The sequence below is a fragment of the Salmo salar genome, chromosome ssa23 (assembly GCF_905237065.1).
Source record: "Salmo salar chromosome ssa23, Ssal_v3.1, whole genome shotgun sequence".
Taxonomy (NCBI): domain Eukaryota; kingdom Metazoa; phylum Chordata; class Actinopteri; order Salmoniformes; family Salmonidae; genus Salmo; species Salmo salar.
In genome coordinates, this window is record NC_059464.1 from 28,397,199 (window position 1) to 28,420,384 (window position 23,186).

At 39.5% G+C, this 23,186-nt stretch overlaps 1 long non-coding RNA gene across 1 annotated transcript in view; it reads right to left on the minus strand.

Annotated features, from left to right (window-relative positions):
- The window catches only part of LOC106584343 (uncharacterized), a 54,911-nt gene that overhangs the window by 27,404 nt on the left and 4,321 nt on the right, over positions 1 to 23,186 (minus strand). The window contains exon 2 of the long non-coding RNA XR_001323725.2: positions 3,634 to 3,883. This is a non-coding gene — a long non-coding RNA (uncharacterized lncRNA). The remainder of the gene's footprint in view (positions 1 to 3,633; positions 3,884 to 23,186) is intronic.

Sequence of the window (23,186 nt, forward strand, 5' to 3'; positions counted from 1 at the left end):
TATCATAAAGGGGCGGGGTTACTCGCGGTCAGTGGTGGAGCACTGAGGCAGAAGCTGCGGTTATCAACCAATAGAAGCTATATATGTATTATTCCAAGTGCTTAAAGTGGGAACATTACACTAGGATGGCAAACTTTAAGTGCTTCCTACTGAAAATCGAAGGAACACAAGCTCCAGAACTTATACAGTAGGATACATTTATGTTGTTAAGTAAACAGCATATCGGACCAATTCAGCTTTTTAAACTTTTATAGGCTACCATTTTAAACCAGTTCAAACGTTATTTGGAAGCATGATACATAACATTTCAAACTTCATTCGATATTTTATCTTCACTGAATCAAATGTTCAATGTGTCTTTAGATCAAGTTTGCTATTTCGGCTATATCGTGATTTTTTATGTTCAACGACAAAACAGGGGCAAAAGCAAATGGAGCATAAATCAAAACTTACACATACAAATATCCAAGCCTACTTCACCTTTGCTTATAATAATCACTTCATTATCATTAGGCCTATAGTGACAGTTGAAGAAACAGTTGTGAAAGTAGTAGTCTAGTTGTAGTAAGCTATTAGCAATACGGGTGACGTTCTTCGTTATTAGTAATTAGGCGATGTGTAGCAATCCATTAAATTAATATAACTGTTTTGAGTTAATGAATCGATCAGCAAATTCAGCTCGGTTTTTGCACTGAAAAGCGGATAGGTAATCTTAGCTGTTTCCCCATTGTGTAAATGGATGAGCTTCAATTCAACTGAAGTTGAATGCCAACAGAAAACGGAGACATGTCCATAACAGAAAACGGAGACATGTCCATCACAGAAAACAGAGACATGCCCATCACAAATAATTAGTTTTGTTTCGGGTGTTGTCAGTACATCAGCCCGAACAAAAGCATGACTACATTCCGTTGTTAAGATCTTTTTTGTTGAAATTCACTTCGTCACAAGACAAAAAATTATATAGTAAGAAAAGTTTACTCACAAACAATATGACCAAGAGTGGTAACCACTTCAACGATAGGCCAATATAACAGGCAATTTTATCCATAGATTTTCCATTTATAACATCAACAATTGGCATTGGAGAATAGGCTTGGACAATCTCTTATAGGCATATCTGATGGATAATTTACATTACTGTGATCTACAAAAGCTGATAGAGCATGAACAGCGAAAATACACTAACACGCCTAATATGTGTTCATTAAAAGCACGTGTTTATGCATATATGAATTCACATATCGGAAGGTTCCAACTGACTTGCCTAGTTAAATAAAGGTACAAAAAATATATATTGTTCCAAAAGGTTGTATCAGCCACACAGACAGATGAAGCCCGTTGTTACATGGCATCAGCGCCGTCTGCTGGCGAAAGGGACAATAGCAAATAACCTTCACCAGTATGAACCTAAAAGGTTCATGGAACACTATTATAGTTTATGTTAGTTTGTTCTGTTGTGCGCTGTAGCCTAATTATATAACTTGTATACCAACTACAGGTTTAGAAGGATCATTTATTTTCAAACATTCACGCTTATGATAAAACAGTTGGCAATGATGCTGGAAATGCTGGAAAAGCATAAAATAGGCCTATAGCCTACATACATCTATTGAGAAACTTGACACTGAATATATTGTATTTTTTGGACACACTGTTTTGAGCGAGTGCTTATAAAGTTTTAAATCTACAACGTCTAGCCTATACTATTAATATAATAATTTTAGCCTATGCCTATTTTGTACATGTTATTAAACAAAACATCACTACCTATTTGAATGATATACAAACTGGTAAATAGTTTATTACCACCATATTCAAAAGGTTTTGAGTAATTGGGTGAGATGTGGAGATACAACAGTCAGAACTAGCCGCTTTTTTTCCCCCCCGTTATTTGTAATCTGTTTACGATAATGGGAAAAGCAACAGCGGGAAGTCTGCTACATCTTCAACAATCCTTAACAGGAATTTCCCTGCATTTGCAATTAGCAAACTATTTGACAACTAACCGATTTGCGGGAAACACCGTTTGACCACTCGAGAGACCAAACCAACTAGTACTATTTGCACTATAAAACAAACCTATTTTTAAAGAAGGCTCGACTGAGCAAAAAGCAAGAATAACACATTTATAGGCTATTTTATTCATGTACAAACTAGAAAGAAAAACACTGTAATTCATAGCAAATTAACTTTTTAATAAAAACTAATTGTTTCTCGTTAAATGCAGGCCCATTCATATCAACTCTTGAACATAATGAGTGTGAAAATATCGTAGAGGGAATCTGTTAAATATTGTTTTTTAAAAGCCCTTCTGGAAAATGTAATCACTTTTAGCTCCCTTTCAAAATGTACATCTGACCCGATATAAAACCATGCCTGCCATAATAACCCTTAGGCCTATAGCCTAACTCAATATACCTCCCATAATAACCCTTAGGCCTGCCTCATTATATATCCCATAATAACCCTAATGCCTATAGCCTAACTCATTATATCTTTAATCACACTAAAGTCCTAAAATATCCATATTTACTGAATATAATCCAACATAACCAGCACTGATATTACTAATTGGATGTAATATATTTATTTAATCAATGGGTTTACTTTTTAAACAGATCCTTCCTTTTCTTAGAGAGACAGAGAGAGAGAGACAGAGAGAGAGAGAGAGAGAGAGAGAGAGAGAGAGAGAGAGACAGAGAGACAGAGAGACAGAGAGAGAGAGAGAGACAGAGAGAGAGAGAGAGAGAGAGAGAGAGAGAGAGAGAGAGAGAGAGAGAGAGAGAGAGAGAGAGAGAGAGAGAGAGAGAGAGAGAGAGAGACTTCATGGTAAGGAAAATGACCGAATATAACCATGATGAATCTCTAAACTTTATATTATTGTCCACTAGGTGTCGTGCTAGTGATTGGAGAGCAGTAGGCCTGCACCAAATAAAATATTAATTTATGAGCACTCAATACATGTAGCCTATGAAATACCCAAGGAAAAGGGAGAGTGGATTGTTAACGAGTGCAATTTTAAACCTAATATAGTTAGACTAACTTAACTCTACCCGCAAACATTTTTTTCTCTAATTTGGTATATTGCTCTTTAGTAACTTCAAACTATAATCAGTATAAACTCAGAAATTGATGAATACATATTAAACATTTACTTTGGAACAATCATTTGAAAAGTGTGATGTTTCAATATTTGTGGTTGACAGCCTACTCTCAAGTAGCCCAGATCAAGGCCAAATCAATACATCATGAAAAAATATTAAGAACATGTCAAACATTAGGCTAGTTCTGCGGAAGTATGAGGACAATTGTGTAACAAAATGTAAAAAAAAAAATACATAATGGGACAAATCTAAAACAGTAGTCAACAAAACAAACAAAGCCATTACAAAAACAAACCAAACCACTAAACAATTACATGATGGATATTTATAATAGACAATCTACTTGAAATCTAATGTTTTCGAGTGTTGAGCAAGCTTTAAATTATGTCCGAGAACCCAATGGGAAAATAACCCACGAACCACTGAAGCTCATAATGCGATACTCTATCACACCGCAGTGCACTGCATATAGGCGCAGCCTGCTTTTCACTGTCCCCGGACCACTCTCGACTGCAATGCTACTTACGTGCCAGTTTGGGTGTTGTCCTCATCTTTGCTTGATTGGCAGAAAAGAGGATGGAACAGTATCTGGCCGATTCAAGAACCACTCTTCAGCCGCCGGAGATCCCGCTCTCTGCTCGACCGAAACAGCGGTAGGCTGTCTCTCTCTCTTTACTCGCCCCGTAGTCTGCAGGTTTTTCCAAAAGCCAGTGCTCTTACTTCAGCGTACCGCCGCTCAAGCTGCTCGCTGAACGCTGGTGTTTTGCTCGTTACCCCTGTAACAAGAAAAGCCGTTTATGGCTACACACAATCTGAAAAGGGGCCGATTTAAAAAGAGAAGAATGCATCAAGAACAACAAAAGTCAGTTATACCAAGTCTGCTTCACCCCCCCCCCCCCACCACCACCACTACAACCACCCCACATAATGAGAAGGGAAAGCTTTATATTTTGTTCAGTGGGTATTTAGAGATAATTTGAAGCCATTGTTTCTGATACAGATGGTTCTTTTTAATACAATAACGCTGCTCTTTGTGAATTCTACCCACAATACAAATCTAAAGCGTTCTCCTGAATAACAATTTTGTTCTCTCTTGTATAGGGCAAACAAAAGCTGCCGTGAGGTAATGGGCTTGGTTTATTATTGAAAGGCATAGAATGGGGATTTGATAAAGATTTTTTTCGTTTGCAGAAAGTAGGCTTCACTGCAATGTCAAGAGAAGTTGGCATTGGTTGAACAAAACGTTCGCTATAGTTTGGAGATGAACATTATATGAACATTATTATTAATATTATCATTATAGTAATACTATTATTATTATTATTATTATTATCAACAATTCCCCAAAACTGGAGAGAAAGCGGAGAGAGACACTTTTTTGGAGAGATTGGCTCCAATAGACTATGATAATACGAACTGTGGTTACCGATTTTGAATCAAGCATAAAAGTTTCATATAACATGGGTTTAAAATCTCAATAGTATTGTTACCATGGATTTCACATAGCATTATTCTTTTTTAGTTAAATGAGATGATTGAATATAGCATTCAGGGAGCATAAGGTTTCTCAATAGCCATTTAAAGTAACGTATTCAATCTGCAGCTGATGCCATTTGTAATTAAGCTACGGGCAATCAATGAAGTGCTTTAGGAGTTACAAAACACAGAAGCACAGAAGTTTAGCCAAAGAAAACATATTGCATATCACTAATCATTAGGGCTGAATTTACTCTCCATGTCACCTAAGCTTTGGCTTTGGCCTTACTCAAGGTCTTTATCAGTCCTGTCAGGGAGCTGGAAGAGAAAATGGCAATCTGAAGACAAAAGGTCTCAGCAGGGAAAGTTGTTAGTCAGTGGCTCTACGTTTGTCTACTTTTCTATAGGAATTACTGGCTTCCTCTACCTTCCTATAGCTCTATACAGACAGTAATCCACTCCAGTGGCAGCAAGGGCTTTGTCTTCTCATAGAACACGGTTCACTGTTAATCTCTGAGGTGCTGCTGCTGCAAAGGTGTGAGCAATAATGACTTAAATCAAAATTCTATCCGTTAATTAGCTTGCAAGGTCCACCGAAAAAATGGAGGGAGTTGAACAGATTACGAAGGGGATGTCTAATAACAACAACAAAAACAGTTATCGGGTAATAGGAATATTATGGAGGAGTTGAGTGACAAAATGTTTGGCTGCCTCCACCTCGTTTTAAATCAGTGCAGCCAACAGTCATCTGAAAATGTTTCATGTTTTTCTTAAAACTCACTATCCTTCCTCTCAATTGAGAGCCAAGGAAAATTATCTTGGCTTTGAGTATTATTGTCAAGAGGATTAACAGATTTTACTGTTAGTAATATGTTTTGCCAAAGATCACATTACTAACTTTTATCTCCAAGTTAGATTTTAAAAACTTTTTTTTTTTGCTCCTTCGCACGCCAATATCTCTACTTGCACATTCATCTTCTGCACATCTATCACTCTAGTGTTTAATTGCTACATTTTAATTATTTCGCCACTATGGCCTATTTATTGCCTTACCTCCCTAATCTTACTTCATTTGCACATACTGTATATAGACTTTTCTATTGTGTTATTGACTGTATGTTTGTTTATTCCATGTGTTACTCTGTGTTGCTGTTTGTGTCGCACTGCTTTGCTTTATCTTGGCCAGGTCGCAGTTGTAAGTGAGAACTTGTTCTCCACTGGCCTACCTGGTTAAATAAAGGTGAAATAAAAAAATAAAGATAATAGTCAAATGAGTCTACAATGGATGTCTTTGGATGATTTTAATTAAAACTACATTGAGAGAGCAATGATTCAATGCAACAGCTCATTGTTTCCCAGACAGAGTCTAACAGCAGTATGGCTGAGAGAGTTCACTTAGAAGTGTTTTGAGCATCTCAGAATGCTAACACATTTCAGATGAAAAACTGGGCATTCATATATAACTGGGCATCCACCCATCCACCCACGCACAAAGTAAACCCACCTAACACACCCCTCTGCCATAAACCACTGACATACAGTATATGCCTATATAACTCACACTCAGCCTGGTAAGTATTCACTGGGAGTGCTCTCATGCATAGCACAGTAATGACTGAGTGACAAAACACTTGTCATAATATGCTGTGACAGACTGTAATAATAGTCATAGGCATTATGAAGGCTGACATAATCCTATTAACTCAGAGAAGATGTGTGATACTTATGTGAATTGTCATGACTTGCACTGTCCAATCATATTATCTGATAATCTGCATTTTCCCAGGTATGGAAGCCAATGCTATACCTATGCAATTTCAAACAATCTCAACAGAATTATGCATGCTACTAGCATTTTCAGCTACGTGACACAGAGTACATAGACAGTGTAAATCAATAGACAATAGAGTTGAACTGGCTTGAACCTGCCTACCAGTAAAAATAGTTAGGGAGATGCCCCACGTGGAAAACAGCCATGTAGCAACTATAGCAAATAGGTGGTGTGTCCCATCATATAACAGAAGACCTGCACTGTAAAACACACATAATAGATCCAGCTAAGTGGCGATACTCTACCACAGCGCTTACTAGACAGTTACTCTAACCATCAGACATACCAATGGGTTTGTATACTGGCCAATTTGAATTAAAATAAAGCTTTGCTTCTGCTGACCACACATCATTATCCATGAGACTATAATCCCAGCAGCAAATCCTATAGTTTCCAGAGCCAGGGCCCTTTTGTTTGAGATTGCTGACTGCTTAGCATATAACAAAGAGAAATGAGGCGTTCACCTCATCCTCTGTAATTAAGTGTGGCGAGTAATTTAGTGACAAACCAAGACACCCAAGGCAGCGTAGAATGATACCTTTTAGATGCTGGCCACATCGTCACAGAAAGAGATACCAAGCAAAGTACAGTAGAAGAGAGTAGACACTGGACTGGTGGAAGCTACTGTACAATCCCACGTCTTTAAACAAGCTATCCATTTCCCCCCCCAGATATCACATACATATATTCAGCAGCAGCAAAAATAAATAAAAAAAAACATTAAGGGACAGGCGGAAGAAAATCAAGATGTGTAGGAAATTGAATATTTTAATTGAATCATCAACACATTTTTATCTTACTATAGAAGTGAATGGGGAGGTACTTCAGATGAATACAAGGCAGAATTAATGGGCTTATTTTGAATGATTAGTTTGTTCATTATGACATAAGTTTTGACTCTCCTGGATTTCTTCACATTTTGTTGTGTTACAAGTGGGATTAAAACGGATTTAATTGGAATTTTTTGTCAACGATCAACACAAAACACTGTAATGTTAGCGGAAAACAAATTCCAATAATACTCTTAAAAAATTAGCAACATTAAACAGTAATATACCTGGATTACATAAGTATTCATGCCCCTGAGTCAATACATGTTGTTAGAAACACCTTTGACTGCGAATACAGCTGTGAGGCTTCTCGGGTTAGTCGCTAAGAACATTGCACACCTGGATGGTGCAATATTTGCCCATTATGCTTTTCAAACTTCTTCAAGTTCTGTCAAGATGTTGGGGGGTCATGGCTAGACAGCAATTTTCAATTCTTGCCATAGAATTTTAGCTCATGGTGACATCCCTGAGCAGTTTCCTTCCTGTCCGGCAGCTCACTTCAGAAGGACGACTATATCTTTGTTGCGTTTGGGTGGTTTAATGACATTTTATTTGTCAAATGCTTCGTAAACAACAGGTGTAGACTAACAGTGAAATGCTTCCCAACAATGCATAAAGAAAAAAATTATAGAAAAATAATAAGACGAGGAATAAATACACAATGAGTAATGCTAACGTGGCTATATACATGGGTTTCCTGTTGTCCAAGATCAGCCCCTTTGTCTTGCTGACATTGAGGGAGAGGTTGTTGTCCTGGTACCACACTGCCAGGTCACTGACCTCCTCCCTATAGGCTGTCTCATTGTCGCCGGGGACCAGGCCGAAAAGTACGAAGTCTTGATATACAGTAGATTTTAGATTCTTCAAAGTAGCCACCCTTTGCCTTGATGACAGCGTTGCACACTCTTGGCATTCTCTCAACCAGTTCCACCTGGAATGCTTTTCCAACAGTCTTGAAGGCGTTCCCACATATGCAGAGCACTTGTTGGCTGCTTTTCCTTCACTCTGCGGTCCAACTCATCCCAAACCATCTCAATTGGGTTGAGGTCAGGTGATTGTGGAGGCCAGGTAATCTGATGCAGCATTCCATCACTCTCCTTCTTGGTCAAATAACCCTTACACAGCCTGGAGGTGTGTTGGGTCATCGTCCTGTTGAAAAACAAATGATAGACCCACTAAGCGCAAACCATGCTGGTTAAGTGTGCCTTGAATTCTAAATAAATCACAGTTAGTGTCACCAGCAAAGCACCCCCAGACCATCACACCTCCTCCTCCATGCTTCACGGTGGGAACCACACATGCGCAGATCACCCTTTCATCTACTTTGCGTCTCACAAAGACACAACGTTTGGAACCAAAAATCTCACATTTGGACTCATCATAGCAAAGGACAGATTTCCCCCGGTCTAATGTCCATTGCTCGTGTTCCTTGGCCCAAGCAAGTCTTCTTATTATTGGTGTCCTTCAGTAGTGATTTCATTGCAGCAATTCGACCATGAAGGCCTGATTCATGCAGTCTCCTCTGAACAGTTGATGTTGAGATGTGTCTGTTACTTGAACTCTTTGAAGCATTTATTTGGACTGCAATTTCTGAGCTTGGTAACTCTGATTAACTTATCTTCTGCAGTAGATGTAACTCTGGGTCTTCCTTTCCTGTGGCGGTCCTCATGAGAGTGTAACGGTTGTCGTCGGGAATGGAGGACCAAAACGCAGCAGGAATGTGGATGCTCATCTTGTATTTATTTTAAAATAAAGAGAACACCAAAATAACAAAAACGAAGAACTCACGAACAACAAAACAGTCTTGTCAGGCTCACACAGGCAAAACAAGAAACAATCTCCCACAAACACTTAACCAAACACATACCCATATATAGGACTCTCAATCAGAGGCAACTAGAAAACACCTGCCTCCAATTGAGAGTCCAACCCCAATAAACTAGACAAAGAAATACAAAAGACTAGAGACCAAATAGAAATACAGACCTAGAACATAACCCCAAAAACCCGGAAATAATAAGTCAAACACCCTACTACATAAAACACCACCCCGAACCACATAAACAAAATACCCTCTGCCACGTCCTGACCAAACTACAATAACAAATAACCCTTATACTGGTCAGGACGTGACAGAGAGCCAGTTTCATCGTAGCGCTTGATGGTTTTTGTGACTGCACTTGAAGAAACGTTCAAAGTTCTTGAAATGTTCCGCATTGACTGACCTTCATGTCTTAAAGTATTGATGGATTGTCGTTTCTCTTTGCTTATTTGAGCTGTTCTTGCCATAACATGGACTTGGTCTTTTACCAAATAGGGCTATCTTCTGTATACCACCCCTACCTTGTCACAAAACAACTGATTGGCTAAAATGCATTAAGAGGGAAGCTGGTTAAGAGAATGCCAAGAGTATGCAAAGCTGTCATCAAGAAGAATCTAAAATCTAAAATATATTTTGATTTGTTTAACACTTTTTTGGTTACTACATGATTCCATATGTGTTATTTCATAGTTTTGATGTCTTCACTATTATTCTACAAAGTAGAAAATAGTAAAATAAAGAAAAACCCTGGAATGAGTAGGTGTGTCCAAACTTTTGACTGGTACTGTACTTTGAACAAGGTTTCATTTTCAATTAATTGAAAATGAGACATGGCAATCTGCACAAAGGCAAAAACACAATTTTTAAACAAGGGATGACCTTTTCTTAGCAATCTACTTGAGAACCATTTTGGATTCAAGTAAAACTTTTGAGAGAGGTTTAGTGCTTTAATATTTAGTAATCTCAGCCCACCCTGTTCATATTCATTATATAGATAGGCACACTTTATCTTCTATGGTTTAGCATCCCAGACAAAGCGTAATATTTTTTGTTCATATGATTTGAAAAACAAATCATCAGTAGGCAGCACCATAAGTAAGTGAGATGTAAGCATTTCACTGTAAGGTCTACACCTGTTGTATTCGGCGCATGTGACAAATACAATTTGATTTGAAGTGAGTAAACTGAGATATGACTAAGGAGTTAATCATTTTGTAATTTTGTAATTTTTCCATAAATAGACTGGTATTACCTCTCCATGTTTGCAGGATCTTGTCTGTTTTTACTCATTTTCTATTGAAATTCATTGTGGAGAGCTCATTTATATCTTTTGTGATATGAATACCATGTATGTCTACTTCACCGTCAGCCCATGTTATAGGTAAACTGCATGGTTATGTAAAAGTAGTGTTTTTAAAATATCCAACACGTAATATGGGACGCCTATCATAGCTAGGTTTTAGTCCAGAGAGGCTAGAAACGTTATCTAGATCTTCAATGAGACGCTGCAGGGATCCAGCTTGCGGACATATTATAAAACATGAGTCATCAGTATACATGGACACCTTTGTTTTTAAGCCTTGGATTTTCCATCCTCTAATGTTGTTATTTGATCTGATTTTAACAGCTAGCATTTCGATGGCCATAATGAATAGATATGGTGACAGCGGACACTCTTGTTGAACTCCTCTTGACAGTTCAAAACTCTTGGAGAATTAGCCACTTTTATTATTTTACACCTGGGGTTGCTGTACATTAATTTTAATCATTGAATAAGAGACTCACTGAAACTGAAAAAAATCTAGGCATTTATATGTAAAATCCAGTCTTACTTTATCGACGGCCTTTTCCAAATCCGCTATGAATACCAGGCCTGTCTTCTTAGATGTTTCATGTTGTTCAATTATTTCTAGTAGTTGTTGTGTATTAGCTCCAACGTATCGTCCATGTAAAAAAAACTGTCTGATCCTGTCTGATTTTTTATTCTGAGTGCTCTGCATTTCACTAGTATTTTTGCATCAGAACATTGAAGTGTAAAATGCCTCCAGTTTTTAAAATGGCCTGGACCTTTATATTTGCCATCTGGGTATTGTTTTAATAATTGTGAAATCAGACCTTCCTGCTGAGTCCCTGATAGACTACCATTTCTATAGGAGTAGTTAAAAAAGCTAATAATGGAGCTTTGAGTATTTAAAAAAAGGCTTGATATACTTCTACCGATGCACTTATTAAGGAAGCTGGTGACTGATGTGTTAAACTCCTCAGTGTTATTGGATGAATCCTGGAACACTTTCCAGTCTGTGCTAGCAAGCCAGTCCTGTAGCTTAGCATCCACTTCATTGGACCACTTCTGTATTGTCACTAGTACTTCCTGTTTGAGTTTTTGCTTGTAAGCAGGAATCAGGACGATAGCGTTATTGTCAGTTTTGCCAAATGGAGTGTGAGGGAGAGCTTTGTTTGCATTTCTGTGTGTGGAGTAAAGAGTTTTGTTGCCTCTCGTTGCACAGGTGACATGCTGGTAAAAATATGGTAAAACGGAGTTCAGTTTATCTGCAATAAAATCACCGGCCACTAGGAGGGTCACTTCTGGATTTGCATTTTCTTGTTTGCTTATGGCCCTATAAAGCTTGTTGAATGCAATCTTAGTGCCAGAATCCATTTGTGGTGGTAAACAGACAGCTACACTTTTTTTAATGAAAACTATCTTGCTAAATAGTATGGTCTACAACTTATCATGAGGTATTTTAACTCAGGTGAGCAAAACCTTGAGACTTCCTTAACATTAGCGATCGCGCACCAGGTGTTGTTAACAAAGACACACACACCTCATAGAAAAACCAGCTAGATGTAAATTACATTATCATTGTCCTTTACTCGCCGACGTAATCGCGTCAAGGAGCCCGTTCATTTGCCTGTCTTGTGCCGTCTCTTCTTCTTTTGAGTCCAGGGGATTAGGGCATGGTCAGGAACGAGTAGTATGTCCACAGCTGCCGACTCATTGAGTGAAAAGTCTTCATCCAAACCGAGGTTAGTGATTGCTGTTCTGATGTCCATAAGCTGTTTTTGAACATAGAAAATAACAGAATTGGTCAGGAGCCCTTAAAATGGCAGCTATCTATTGCAGTGCCATCTTCATCCACAGCATAATTATAACACATAATCCAAAGCATAATTATTAACCTGATCATGCTTAAAGAGATATTCAATGTCTGATTTGTTATTGTTACTCATTTACCAATCACAGGCTTTCGAAAAGCTCCCAGGTCTTTGTAGTTGAATCTGTCCTTAAAATTCAATACTTGACTGAGGGACCTTACAGAAGTTTTATGTGTGGAGGGCAGAAGAAGAGGTAGTCATTCAAATATAATGTCACCTAAACAAAGGGGGTGAATACTTATACAATGACTGACTATATTTTAGTTATTTAGTCAGTATTAATTTGTAAACATTTGTAGAATTGTCTTTGCACTTTGAAAATATGGAGTATTTTTTGTAGATCATTGACATTTTCTTTTTACAAATAAATCTATTTCAATCCCACTTTGTAATGCAACAAAAAGTGAAATAATCCAAGGGGGGTGAATACTTTGGATGCGCACTGTATAAACCATGTAACAAAACATCTGCAGCACATCCATGAACACACAGCACAGTTTTCCAGTAGGATTTCCACAGGCCAGCGGGACCTAAAGTGGCATCTATCTAAGCTGTTGACCGTATCCTCCATCCGTTTGGGAAGAGCTCCAGACAGCCTGGGGAGATGGGGCTAGCGCCCAGCTGCAAGGGAGGATGCCGGGGCGTGGGGAAGGCACTAGGCAGCCATAGGTGGGACAGACATGGCTCCCTGCACCCTGGTCGGCAGGTCTAGCTGGCGCCAGGCATGGAGCATTAAGCGTGGGCCGGGATAGGATTGGCCTCTCTGCTGCTTTTAGGCCAGGACCATGCAGATACAAGTATGCTCCAGACACACAAGGTTGGACCACCATCTGACAGGGCTGAGCTGCCTTTGATAGAGCTTTGTTTTGATGGCCGTCCAGGGCTTTAGTCTAAATGGCTATCTTGAGGTAGAGTTTGTGAAAGCTGGGAGAATCTGGTAAAAATGAAGACCATTCCCTTGCTACTGCACACACAAACAAAATCATGTTTTTGGGTAAGTGGCTGGACAAAAAGAGAAGCTTGAGTGGCATTGTGTATCCATCTGTGGAAAAATACCAATGCTCACTATTATTTATCTACTGCAAATTCTTTATTTCAATTATGAAATACAAATGTTCAGAGAGAAATAAAACGCTCATTTTGACAGCCCCTCAAGTGTCCTTTCAAGTGTAATTTTTTAAATGTCCACTTGTGCCAAATATATCTACTGACATGAACAATGTTACTTCTTTGGGCACACACTTTTTATTTCAGGTTATACGTAATGAAAGATATACACTTGAAGTCGGAAGTTTACATACACTTAGGTTGGAGTCATTAAAACTTGTTTTTCAACCACTCACAAATATCTTGTTAACAAACTATAGTTTTGGCAAGTCGGTTAGTACATCTACTTTGTGCATGACATAAGTCATTTTTCCAACAATTGTTTACAGACAAATTATTTCACTTATAATTCCCTGTATCACAATTACAGTGGGTCAGAAGTTTACATACACTAAGTTGACTGTGCCATTAAACAGCTTGGAAAATTCCAGAAAATGATGTCATGGCTTTAGAAGCTTCTGATAGGCTAATTGACATCATTTGAGTCAATTGGAGGTGTAGCTGTGGATGTATTTCAAGGCCTACCTTCAAACTCAGTGCCTCTTTGCTTGACATCATGGGAAAATCAAAAGAAATCAGCCAAGACCTCAGAAAAACATTTGTAGACCTTAAAAAAAGTCTGGTTCATCCTTGGGAGCAATTTCCAAATGCCTGAAGGTACCACGTTCATCTGTACAAACAATAGTACGCAAGTATAAACACCATGGGACCTCACAGCCGTCATAACGCTCAGGAAGGAGACGCGTTCTGTCTCCTAGAGATGAACGTATGTACGGTTTGCAACTTCACATGTGGACAAAGTTCGTACTTTTTGGAGAAATGTCCTCTGGTCTGATGAAACAAAAATATAACTGTTTGGCCATAAAGACAATTGTTATGTTTGGAGGAAAAAAGGGGAGGCTTGCAAGCCAAAGAACACCATCCCAACCGTGAAGCATGGGGGTGGCAGCATCACGTTGTGGGGATGCTTTGCTGCAGGAGGGACTGGTGCACTTCACAAAATAGATGGGATCATGAGGCAGGAAAATTATGTGGATATATTGAAGCAACATCTCAAGACATCAGTCAGGAAGTTAAAGCTTGGTCGCAAATGGGTCTTCCAAATGGACAATGACCCCAAGCATACTTCCAAAGTTGTGACAAAATGGCTTAAAGACAACAAAGTCAAGGTATTGGAGTGGCCATCACAAAGCCCTGACCTCATCCTGTATAAAATGTGTGGGCAGTACTGAAAAAGTGTGCGAGCAAGGAGACCTACAAACCTGACACAGTTACACCAGCTCTGTCAGGAGGAATGGCCCAAAATTCACCCAACTTATTGTGGGTAGCTTGTGGAATGCTACCCGAAATATTTGACCCAAGTTAAACAATTTAAAGGCAATGCTACCAAATACTAATTGAGTGTATGTAAACTTCTGACCCACTGGGAATGTGATGAAAGAAATAAAAGCTGAAATAAATCATTCTCTCTACTATTATTCTGATATTTCACATTCTTAAAATAAAGTGGTGATCCTAACTGACCTAAAACAGGGAATATTTACTAGGACTAAATGTCAGAAATTGTGAAAAACTGAGTTTAAATGTGTTTAGCTAAGGTGTATGTACACTTCTGACTTCAATTGTACAGTTTTCACAGTTTTCTTACAGTTACTTAGGCTATTATAGACACCTCAATAAAGAAGCATAACAAAAGCATCCAGTTGATACTGGCTGAATTGGGTGACACACCTGACTTTCTAAAAAAGAACACAGTCAAGCACTAACACACACACACACACACACACACACACACACACACACACACACACACACACACACACACACACACACACACACACACACACACACACACACACACACACACACACACACACACACACACACACACACACACACACACGTACTTTCACAATTCCAGGAGAAATACAAATCTTACTCTAAGTTTGAAATTATATTCAGAGAAAATGGAGACTGAAACATATGTGAAGTGAGTTGAATGAGGGCCCACCCTGCCTTTCCAGTCCTGTATGAGTCCAGTAGTAGTCTACAGCCAGAGCCAGAGAGAGAGAGAGAGAAAGAGAGAGAGAGACATCACACCATGGAGCTAATGTGAGAACACCAGAAAGACCTGAGACACAGTCGCCTCTACCATCAGACAAGCCGTGACTTGACACACATTTCTCAGTTCCTTAGCTTTCTTACCCCTTCTTCAAACACTAGTTGTAGAATTTCACAACTAGCTCATAAAGGCCTATGTTCAACGGGAAGATAAATCTTTGGCGTTTGCCTGTCTGTGAAAAGCAAAGAGAGCCCTTGACTTATGGAGGCCTATGACATTCATTCTCACCATTTGGAATGGCAGGAACTCCATGGGAAAGATCCCAATGTGCTGTACTGATACTTTAAATGCCATAAAGAAAGGAAGGGGGGAAACTTGTGGCAAGTGCATGCAACATCTGCCTTCCTCTGTCTGTCTGTCTGTCTGTCTGTCTGTCTGTCTGTCTGTCTGTCTGTCTGTCTGTCTGTCTGTCTGTCTGTCTGTCTGTCTGTCTGTCTGTCTGTCTGTCTGTCTGTCTGTCTGTCTGTCTGTCTGTCTGTCTGTCTGTCTGTCTGTCTGTCTGTCTGTCTGTCTGTCTGTCTGTCTGTGTGTCTGTGTGTGTGTCTGTCTGTCTGTCTGTGTGTGTGTGTGTGTGTGTACGTGCTACTGCCAGAGAGCACTTATAGCTGTCAGCACTTTACCTCCCACTGTTAACATCTGCTATGCTTAACGTTGCCATGTAACTCGGTGGTACATCAGATGCAGGCTAATAGAATCAAATGATCCCACGCTGCCAACCCTTATCACGTTACACGCACACATTTCATTATGACGCAACAAGCAGATTTGTTAGATGAATATCAATCAAGAGTAAGCTTGAGGCTGGCGGAAAACATAAACATACTGCTCCTGTATAGCTTGGATCTGTTCTTGTAAGTAATCTACTTAAATCCTTGTTTTTTATTACATCACATTAATAATCAATTAGTAACTAATAGCATGTAACAAGAGTTAGCTACACTTTATGGTCAATTCCTGTGTATATAATTTCAGACGTTCAATTCAATTCTTTTTGCTGAAATTGTTCACTATTGAAAATGATGTTTTCTGAGTCTTTTTGATAATAACAACTTTTCACTTCAATATGTGCACATTACAGATTATAGCTACCACTTCAGATTTTCAGGTGCTGATTTTGAACAAAGTCAAAGTATCTGTCATACTTTTAGCAGTAATGAACTGACTAGTATACCAAGACACAAGATCCATCTCTGTTATAATGTAAATGAAAAAAGAGGTCTGTTTCTAAGTGAGTGTGTCTGGGAGTGTGTATGGCCCGGACAGAGGAACAATGACAGCTGTCTGTCTGTCTCTGGCAGGACCTGACATACATCCAACATGCAGGGTCGCTGGACTACCCACAATTACCCCCATTGACGTTTGTGCAAAATCAATAAAAAATGATCTTGGAGTCCATACGCCATTTGGCAGCTTCATCTTGTGGCGTCTTCTTCAGAATATAGAGGCCATACTGTACAATGGAGTAGCCAGGCGCATGTAATTTGTCAGGCTAATCTCCTGCACTCTTACATTGATTTTTCCCCCTCTTCTGACTCCTTAGCCTCTAGTCATTATGAACACAAAAACTAACTTAATCATACAGTGTGTTAATGCACGGGTCACAATAACCTCCATTTTTTTGCCCTCTGGTAATTTCAGGATTTCTTTGGGTTTTCTTCTGAAATCTTTTTTCAGGTCATTGTCCTTTTACTTTGGAAAATGGAAAATGTAGAGTTGAGCAAATGTTTGCCTAACCCTTTTCTGAACAGAATATAAATGTATATACCATCTCTTCTTCTCTCTCCTCGACTCGATTATGTTGAATAGACTGTATGTTTGATATGATCATACTCAAGTATTCTCTTCAAATGTATTTTTTATATGCCATTAGAGAAAATATTGATATTCTGTTATTTTAATTACTTCATAATTTGTATAATAATCATAGTTGTCGAACCCTATGGAATTCTACTAAAATTATTTATATGGCCTTAGTATAGCCAACCTGAGAACGCCTGACATCGAAACACTGTTTCAGTACTAATACACAAAGCTAATTTCTCCATCTAACAAAGGTACTGTACCCAGTCTGAATAAGGTATGCCATTCTAATTTGCTTGCTGGCTACCTCATGCCTAGATGATTAACTATAATATCCATGATGGATTTAACCCTTCTCCAACCATTAATCCGATTGAGAGACTACTCTAGATGGTGGTGATGATAATGTTGTTGGTTTGTCTTTGGATTACAATCCACTCCAGATCAGAGTCACATGTTAAGTAGGTTCTCTCTATACAGTAGCTGGTATGACACATAACATACTGTTATACATATGCCATTCATAACAATGGTTCTCACAGAGCATGACAACATGCCATAGCACTAAGCCTATTACTTTATGCACCTTCCCAGTTGTCTGCTCAAAATGCCACATACCTATAGGGGTTGCTGTCACTATCAGGAACCTTATAAATAATCCAAGCATATCCTGCGCTATCACAAGCAGCACACTTTGAATCTGTATTTTTGTGTTGTTTGCCAAAAGTATCATTTACACCAAAGCTCTTGAAAAAAAAAACTCTTGTGGCATGTGTGTAACCCACTCTCTTAAAGGCTTTAATCCTCATGTGCTTATCTGCTCCAGTCAAATGTATTTCTTATCGAAGAGAGTGAGGGGAGCCTTCTGACAATACTGCTGTTATCAAATTTCTTCAGCCGAGTCCCTGTGTCATTCAGCAGTCAGATGGTCTCCAGTTTGATTGATGGATGGGCTTCCCAACAAATAAAATGGGGATCAACAGCTTTGCGCCTCTCTCCCCATCGGAGACCCGAGTGAAACATTCCTCCTTAACAAAGGCGGGATTACGGATGCATTAGCTCTCCATCGACCACGGCCTCCTGCTCCTGTCAATACTTTGCACATAATAACCTGAAGCAATGATAAGGAAACAAAAGGCAGGCGAGATAGGAGCCGGATGGGAAAATAAATCAATGGGAGTGAGGGAAAGTTTTTTCAAAGACACACTGTCAGGCCTGGGGAATAATTTTTCGGACGATACGGTGGGATAATGCCCCCTGACATGAGCACAATGAGCCCTCCAGGCCCATCAGGGGACTGCCGGTTTGTCGTCGGCTGGCCTCGATAGTGCCAGGAAGATAAGAGGGACAGGGAACGGTCAGGGAGATTCCTCTCAGCCCCACTCACAGGGACACAACACACAGGACTGTGCTGGACCCTCAGCCCTGTGGCATCCTCGATGCTCCTTCTGTTAGTCTCTATCATTATGCAACATGTCTTTTAATTCATCACTGGTGCACTAAGAGAGCAGAGTCCACATAGCTCCGCAGAGGCTCCTCCTGAGTGTCTATGAACATATCAAGGTTACATTCACATTTCCTATAGCCACTCCTGATCAGGTTCACTTCTTCTCTGATAGGCCCAAGGTCATTAATATGATTTACGACTCTATGTGGCACATTTCTGGAATAGTTTAAAGCTTTTCCATTTACCAACCCTGAGCGGCTACTGGAAGTGTATAAGGACCATCTCCATAAAACTGTATTCAGCGACAAAGAAACATTATGGAGGATTTATTGGTTCACAAATTTGGGTTATAGTACTAATGACTGGACGAGAAGAAGCCAGGGTAATTGTTTCCCCCTTACTAATTAATTTCTTTCCTGTTTCCCTAACCCATCATATGTCTGGGGTTTGGAGGTGCAAGTAATACAGAAAGAAAGAAAGAAAGAAAGAAAGAAAGAAAGAAAGAAAGAAAGAAAGAAAGAAAGAAAGAAAGAAAGAAAGAAAGAAAGAAAGAAAGAAAGAAAGAAAGAAAGAAAGAAAGAAAGAAAGAAAGAAAGAAAGAAAGAAAGAAAGGAGAGAGAACTCAGGCTGTGGAAAATTTATGAGAAATGAGGAAAGATGGCTGTGCATGTTCTGTCTGCAGAGGGCTGTCACACAAAGACACAATAAACCCTCGGAACAAACAGGCACTTAAAAACATAGCCCAGAAACAGTGAGCAAATTCAATTATAGAAGTAATTAGAAGATATAGGGCAAGGCTGCCTTTTGGGACTGTGCCAGAAAACATGAATTAATAGGAGTGAATAGGAGGAGGCTGTGCTAGTAATTAAGAGGCAATCACCTATGTCAATGAATACCTTAAAGAAAACACAGGATGGAAACTATGAATTCAGTGATCAATTTATTTTTTTAAAGATGACTGATACAGCAAATTCATTTTAAAAGACTCATTTCTGGAAAGATAGCAAGACAATTGCACATAATGTGCTCCTTCTGGCATTTATATTGCTAATTAAATTTTGATAATTTGCAGAGGAATTTTTGAATTATCTGTAAAACAGCAAAGGCAGAATTTGGCAAATGTTGTCTGTACTGTTTAACAGTGCTTACAATACCAGCACTGGCAGAGATATATATACGTATATAAGCCAGTCTTCAAACTGAAACCATTCAAAGCAAACTGAAAAAAAACATACACTTTCACTTCAACTTCTCTTATCATTCATGGGTGCCTCCTCCTAATGAGACAATAGCAGCAATTAAATGACCAGATAAGAATAAAACAAAACAAAAATGACTTTGCTGATTTACCTCGCATGGGGGAAGCTATCATTTCTGCCTGATACATTTTGTATAAGCACACACTGCGTTTGTAAACTAATGAATTCATTGACAAAATCCCCAAAGATTAAAAAAACTTGAGCTTCTTAAAGAGGTAACAGATAGAGGAAATGAAATAGAGTTGCAGGTTAAAAGAGTGTTGGAGTAGCTAAACAACGAGCCACATTACACTGTGTACCCTATGCAGAGTATATTGTCAACATAATGGTATTCCTCTCGTCAAATGGTTCTCAAGTATTGATCATCCAGTTCTAAATTATGATATGTGAGACTGTGTACACTGCTGGAACACCACTGGTAAGACTTGGTTCACACAGAGCATTGGAGAATTGCTATAGACTGAGAAGCTAAACTTTGAGCTCTATTCCTTCATAAGCAGCTGATACTGGAGCACATAAACAGAAATAAAACACCTAACAATGAAGCATCAAAGTGCTCCTCATACCCTGAGTAGAAATCATTTACCATCAAGCTGTAGTCTTATAATTTTCATCATATCTATATTTTGAAGGAAGTTAAATGGGGACCAAGTAAGAGGCTCCAATGAGATGATTTCTTTTGTAAAATAGGACATTTCCATACACGAAATGTACATATTCATACGCGTTAGCATTTAGAGCCACTTTATGACTGATGAGAGAAAAATTCCACTTAATATTATCATCAGTGACGATCTTGGGTTATAAAAGCCCAATAGCCTGAAGGGGATGGATAACACCAACATGCTTTCAAATTTAAATGGGGAACTAGTCCTTTATTTACAGCAAAAGTTATATAATTTACTGCCGAGTGTGAAAAGTGGATGGACACAGACTAGCCATCATCGCCTAGAGCTGCCTGCTGAAAGACCAATTATCACTTAAATGGAGTTAAAGCCAAAGATGGACTATCATGATCAACATTCTATATTCCTATCGCTCTGAACCAAAGACCCAAAACAAACTTAACTGGAAATGTGATTAGTGTTTAAAGTATTCAAATCATTAATGATCAAACAAGGCACTTCGTTTTAGCACGGTCATGTGAGGCAGAGATTATACATGTGATCTGGGGGCTTAAACAATTTAGTCAATTATGAACGTTATCTAAAATGCTTTAATTTCCTATTCAGCCCTTCCATAGGAGTGTCATTTTGTCAATGATGCGTGATTAAACCCAGATTGCAACAACGTGCAATCGGTCACATCTGGTGGCAGGGGGACCTGAAATCTTAACGAAGGAACAAGGGAGAATTCAAACTTTCCCTCTTCAGCGTTGGCATCCGATTAACACCAGGCTTTGGTGGGATGCCAGCGATGGAGCCATCTGTGTCCCTTAACCCTCAAGATGGCAGATGTAGAAGCAGATTGATTTTTGATTCAGCTGTATACACAATGAACATCAAGTGCGAGCTGTGACTTGCTACCGTTTCCTGTCATTTTCTGCCAACTTAAATGAAGCTATCGATGCGCAATAAATCACATCTGTACCCAAATTAAATCACTTTCACTCTATACAGGAGGGAGAATTTACCTACGATAGAGACTAGGGTAATTATTGATCTGGATAGCTAATTTTAGAAAAACATTATCTGTATAATTGTATCCAAACTAGCCATCAAGCGCCATTACTTCATATTGATCTCATGCTATGGTTTTACGTGATATCAGGTGGAACCACATCAGAGGTAAGGGTGTCTGGATGGAGATCCTCTCCAGTTCCTCTAGCTTGGCCTGCAGGTCCCTGGCCTGTCCTGCAAGATGACATCATAGCTAAAGGACTGTTTAAGCGGAGATGCATGCTGTTGGGCCTCCGTGATGGACCACAGATCTCCACCAGGGCACTCCCCATCCCAATCTACTGATTACTGGTCTCTCCATGGTCAGGTGGCCAGTCTCAGAGTAAATTGCAGTCTCCCCTTTGCCTTTTCTTTTGTAATACCGAGCTCCATATCTTAGCCCCTGCCTGCGCCTCACCGACTTCCATTCTATATCCAAATGACCGTGTTTTTGTGGTGGTAATGGCTCTCATTTTCTGAGCGCCCCGCGGTGGCTTCACTTTTCATCAGCCTGTGAGTGGTGGAGATTCCTCTGGCCCCAGAGAGAAGGCTGGTGGTGGGATAGTGTGTTCTGTGGGCTAATAAGGCTCTTCTCAGCTCTGTAACCCATCTTCTCCACCACACATATCAGCATACAGCCAATGACACCTAACACCCCCGAGGTTTCTATCAGAGATAGTGACAGACACAGCAGAGGTCTTCGTCACCTTTCCAATCCAAAACAGACCCAGCTGTAGTTCCACTAACATGGTTCAGTGACTGGCTTAATATCATCCAAATGAGCAGTTATGACGTGGTATAACAGAATGACATAATAACATATTTCATTGTATGGGGTGAACTGCAAAAATGCTGAATATCTTATTCACTAATGTCTCTCCCACCATGGGAAAGATCTGACCCATCTGAAATGTACCCAAATTCCATCAGAAGTTGAACATTAAAAACCCATACATCTTTATTTTGAGACAGTCCAGCCCTTTGTGATGTGAGCAGCACAGTCACCCTTTTCCCATGTGGGAGAGGAGAAGTGTCCTGCCTGCTGTTGACCTCCAGCCTCTGGGAATACCCTGCAAGCTGGGTCTGCCTGCCTGTCATCCATCCCCTGGGGACAAGCCAGCACTTCCAGGCTGCCTCTGGACACTCCAGGAATCTCTGTCATCCAACATATAGCCTAGCACACCCACAGACATGCACAGACACACAAAGACAGACATAGACTCTCTCTCTCACACACAAACACACACACATTCATGTGCGCGGGCAAAGCACACAAACACACACCTCACTGTGTGTTTGACTTTCTGGATATTGAAAGAGATTTACACTGACAGTAAAATCCCACATTTCAATCATCAGTATTATCTCAGTAGAGTTAGCGGCAGACCAAATCTGCTATTCAAAAAGTATTATTGTTCATCTAACTGGCCATTTGATTTCCCTCTAATCCTATTTCCCTTATATCCCTTCTTTGAACAGGGAACATTTTCAAGTACTGACCAACATGCAAGCAGAATTCCTATGATACCCACTGAGCTGCTGGGCCTGGCTGGGCCTGGCTGGCTGGGCCT